This window comes from Pinus tabuliformis, chromosome 6 (genome assembly GCF_031772625.1).
Source record: "Pinus tabuliformis cultivar Carrire ecotype Pingquan chromosome 6, CPIR1, whole genome shotgun sequence".
NCBI classification, from domain to species: Eukaryota; Viridiplantae; Streptophyta; class Pinopsida; order Pinales; family Pinaceae; genus Pinus; species Pinus tabuliformis.
The window spans coordinates 1,261,977,317-1,261,982,860 of record NC_142292.1 but is presented as its reverse complement, the minus strand read 5'-3'; positions in this window follow the sequence as shown (position 1 = coordinate 1,261,982,860).

Sequence of the window (5,544 nt, the reverse complement as noted above, 5' to 3'; positions counted from 1 at the left end):
AAGGTCCTAGGACTACCATCACGTTCAAATAAATGATTTTTCCTCCCAAAGTAATAGGTAACTATGGGAGGATACCTAATGGTTGACTGGTTCCTTTGTTAAAACCCAACAAATTCTGGGTAACAGGCACAAGCGGCGGTGAACCGAGCGCTTGCCAAGCAGTTGAGGAAAGGATACTCACAAATGCACCTTCATTTATAATAGTGCTAGATACAATCATATTACAAACTTGTACTATGATCTGGAAAGGCACATAGGAAGGAAGGCGGAATCCTGCTAGTCGATTCCAATCAAAGGAAGTGACTAGATTACTTGGAGGGGGTAGTAGAAACAGGAGGATTAACCCCTTGAGTTATGAGAGTGGGAGGATTTTCCTCTTGTCTTGATGGAACAGGAGGACTACCCCAAGCTCATTAGAATCTGAAGAAACAAAAAGAACCTGAGTGGTATCATGTTCACTCTCTTCGAGAAACGTACGATTTACTGAAGGTGAAATCGGGTCAACTGTTACCTCAACCTATTGATTTGGGTCGAGTATAGACTCATAGGATTCACTTTCAAAGAGAGTGGGTTTGACCGACAGTTGATTTGAGTCAGTTTATTCATCAACTAGTGAAGGATTTAGGGATATTTTCCTGCAACCAGATGGAAGTCACTGCGGTGAAGTAGGACGATTATCCAACACCTTTTTGGCTTCATCCAGATAGGGACAAAGGTGAATGGGGTGATTCCCTTCACATAACCTATAGGGAAACTTAACTTTGCCCTTCTTTCCATGATCTTTACTACAACTAGTTGATGGTTTGTCACTAACATGATCTTCAGAAGTTGATGACACAGGATGGTGTGAACGGGAAGACCATTCTTCTAAGATCTGAGGAATATCAGGACAATTTCGAAGAAGATGGTCTGCCCCACAAATTTTGCATGGATATCGAACTTTGTGAGGCTTGACAGATGGTTTCTCATTAATTGTTGCATTCAAAAGAACGATTTCTTGGTTGCCCCTCTACTAAATTTGCTTCTTCTTCTTCTTCTTAGTCTTAGCCACTTGGTTACTAGTACCAATACTTTCACCAGGCGAAGAGGAAGAAGGGGAGGAAGAAAAAAACAAGGAAGAAGGAAAAGGGTCAACTTTAGGATCAATTGGAGGTTGATTTTGCCCAGTTGGAGGTGTACTTGATTGCGGAGAAATCATGACATTTTGAACCAACGAGGTTGAAAACAACCATACTTGCAAGGTAATGGTAAATCCTGGAAGGGACAATGTAGCCATAAATGGAGCACCAATATTTCCAAATGGAGGAAAAGGACTAGGATTCCCATCAAAAGGAATTCCTTGATTGGTGGACTCTGGATTTGTCGCCATATGTTTCAACCTAAAATAAACTAAGGAGAGAGTGTGGAGGATGTTATCTGCGGTCAATTAATTTTTACGAAATTGGAACACAACTTCGCTTTTTCATTTTTAAAGAGTCGAGAAAAAACAAAATATGACTCTAGTCGCTTTCAATGTTTAATGAGCCTAAAAGGACAAGTGCTCAGATGATCCTTTCACTTTGAAAGAGTCGAAAAGGAATGAAAGTGACTGCTCTGGAGATTCTAGACAAGAGGGTTTACCAGACTAATCGAAAAACTGCAATATACACCTTGGTGATAAATGAAAGAGAAATAACCAAGGATTTTATGTACGGAAGTCAATCTTCCTGAATGCTGTGTTCGGTGCGTTGCGATCGGTAAGGCGACAGACTCAGCTTCCTAGGGATAAAGGATTTCAACCTATTGGGGTCTCCCACCATATACTCGATGGTATAGGGAGCACAAGTCCATACTAGCACTTACCGAATCAGAGAGGAGAAATCACCCAACCTCAATGAAAACGACAACCACTAGGTTTAAAGACACCGGAACACGTCTCTAGCCTAGAACTCTAGATGTTTGTGTTATGTTCCAATGCATTATTAGGTTAATTTATGTAAATTTTAGGTTGATCTTGCTTAAAATTTTCCTTTGAGGGTTCACGACGAGATGTTTTTCAAAATTCCTAAGAATGCAACTAGAATGAGAAGCACTCTTTCCATTTGTTTTCAGCAATGAAAATCCTAGCTATGAGGGATAAAGCATACAAGTACTTTTTGAACAAACAACAAAGAGCACAAACTAATGAAATTCCCTAAACCATTCCTTTTGAACACACAAACTCAAACTATAAAATGCAAATTGCATGTATTTATTTTCCATTTTAGTTCCTCTTAATGTGAATGATGCAATAAGAAAAACTAATGCGCAAACGATTCAAAATTCTTTTCATAAAAATGTCGATTTACGACAATTTATTTTAAAGGGAAAGGAAGATTGTACGACACTTTCGACTTTAAAGAAATGAATATTTTCGACACTCTAAATGAAAATACAAATCAAATGCACAAATAGATCAATCGATTATTTATGAAGGAAGATTTTACGACACTTCATTTTCAACAAAACAATCGATCAAAACTATCTTTCGACAATGGATTGAAAATGATAAAACAAATACATTAAAAACATCCAACAATCCTGTCTAAATCAGGTTGAAATGAGGAAACAAAAATTCTTCTCAGAGACAAGACTCCATTTACATTCAACAAGCAATTCAAACTGCTGAAAATTGACAAAAGGTTTTAGTTCCTAGATGGGAAAACTGACCCTAAAAGGATCAATGCAGGAAATAGTTAGAGATAGTGTGCTGAATCGCGCTGTATATAAAAAAGAAGTGCACTGCAGCGCACTATGTCAGTCACAAAAGTGTGCTGATTACTGAAGGAAACTTTAGGCTTAATTTTGACTCAATTTTAAGTGAATTTGGACTTGAATTCAATAAATGACAGAAGGTACAGTATGTCAAAGTTCTTTAAGATATTGATAAGCTACTACAAGGGATAGGATCACTCCCTAGTGGAGTCGCCAATTTATTTTGGGAAAATTTAGTGTTTCTACAAATGCCTAACCCTCTAGACCTAGTAGCTAGTCTAGAAACAACAGTCAAAGTAATTCATTTCTTTTCCTATAATCAACAGATAAGAGGAGGAAAAGAAACCAACCTGTAACTTTCGGTTTCTCCCTCTCTCTTTTGACCAATTCCGCTGCTACTTTCCGTACTTAACTCGCTTGGAAAGTACATGTACACAAGCCAAGACAGAAACCCATCAAAGCATACAATAAAGATATGCTAATTAAACATATCATAGAATCCAGAATACGATATACATCATATAAACACATGAATGGAAAAAGATTTGAATTCTTTATTGATAAAAGGAAATATTACAACCCATGAATGTTCATGCTTGATTTAGTGTCTTCCTTCCAGTTTCAATCCCTTCTCTCCTCATGAAGCAACAATTCAACATCATTACAATAATATTACTAATCTCATTCAAACATCATTTCCTTAGCTCAAGAAATTCCAACCTAGACCAGCCTTTGAATGCTTGGTCAATTTATAGTTGAATGGAGGAGGTTAAGCCATTAATGGCCCTCATGAATGCTTTTCCAAAATTGGGAGGTGATTCCATGGAGGAAGGGATAATGGATTGAGGTTCATTCACCCTCTTCCTCATCCAAATGCAAGCTCATCCAACCTGGAAACTTCAAGAAGTATCCATTGGATGAGGAATCCAATGGATTCATTTAAAAAATTCGATGAATCTTGCTCAGCGCAGGTGAAACAAAGGCTAACTGCGCTGTAGTGCACCTAGTTAGTGCAGTTTCTGCATTGTAATGTAGCCTGATAGAAGGCTACTAGCGTTGATCTCCTTAGGGGAATTTTTTGGATGAATAGTGTCATGGAAACTCTTGGAAGGCAAGCATGATGTAGGTTGACCTCATTATGGAATGAAAAAAACTGAATTAGGGTTTGATGGACCCTAATAATATGGATCTGGAAGTCGGGATTGATGTGCCCAAATTGACCTGTAACAGACCTACCTTGAAAAGTCACAAGACAATCATGTGTTCCTTCAACCACTTTAGGACCACATACCTCAGACTAGCACTTATCACCTTCCAAAGCTGGAAGTTGGAACAACATATGAATCAACAGTCTTGAGATTTGTCTGCCCTTTTTCTTCTACCTTGTCTAGACTTCAAAATGGCCTCCAAATTAGAATCTGTAGACACCACCATTCATACTTTTTTCTCTCTCTACAATCTTCCCAGAGAATTGTATGAGATCCAACCCAATGAAATGGGACTTTTCACTGTTCAGAAGTCCAACTTCTAGTTTAAAATCAATTTTCCTTGGGAAATCTCTGTATCTGTAGGGAATCTCAGTATTTTCATGAATATCAGTTTCTGCCAGCATTTTAACCACTCTCCTATCTTTGAAACTGAAAATTTTCTCCAAGGAGATAAAATTGACCTATAACATTACTGACCCTTCCAAAATTTCTGAATTCTTCCACATCTCTAAAGGGAGCTTGAATCTATTGCAAAGATGTTTGTTCCTCCTTTGGGTGAAAACCTAGTTTCCACCTTTTAGGCACAGTCTGGAGGCCCCCCCACATCAAATCTTTCTTGAGAAGCAGGTTCTCATCCTCCTAGCTTTTCACCATAAAAAAAATCCAGCCCTGGACTAAAATATGTAATGCATGTTGAGTTTTGTAGCTCGGAAGGTAATTCTAGTCTTGTGTCTTGACTAGAAAGACCTTGATTTGCCTTGTTATGAGATTGAAAAATTATGAGCCATGCATGTTATAATGTGTTCTCAAAAATTTCTCAAAACAACCCCTGCAACGTTTTCCATCTGCCATGTTGCAAAAATGCAACTGAGAAGAATTCAACTTAAAGCAAATTTCGAAACCTGAAATCTACACAAGAATCTTCACACTACTTTTCCATGTATGCCAAGCCAAAATGCAAATCAAGAAAACCCTCCAGAGCTGCACTCACCATTAATAATGTCCAATTACATGTAGCAGGGAAACTGCCAACGACAGTGGGCATTAACTCTCATGAAGGGGATCAAATAGTTCTCTGTTCCCATAAACTCAACACCTTTCACTCGATCAACAAATGAGTCACATATGGAGGTGAGAGGTATCTAAGAGTTCATCCCTACATATTTATTTCTTATCGTGTCTCTATTTTTTTTAATTATATTCCCCTTCTTATAGTTAGAGATTTACTTATAAATAGTTAGTTGTTCATGTTTCAGTCTTTCAGTTTACCACATGATATTTGATGGTGAAGGCACTACGATATAACATTTGAAAAACAAATCTACAAAAATGCAAATGAAACCAGATGATATGAAAGGGAAAAAATTACGAAAATAGGTGCCAAACTATGTACAAACCATGTGGTTAAATTATAACAATAATAACTAAATTACTCAATCCAAAATGAATTCCCTGTCTCCATGTGACTTCAAAATGTATGTACAATAGCTTCAAATCCTCAGTGTGTCACTTTGGAACAAACCAACTGAGATACTTACAGTCAAATAAATTGCTATGGCACATGGTACTTTTATAAATAGATTTAACAGAGTGGGAATTGTCA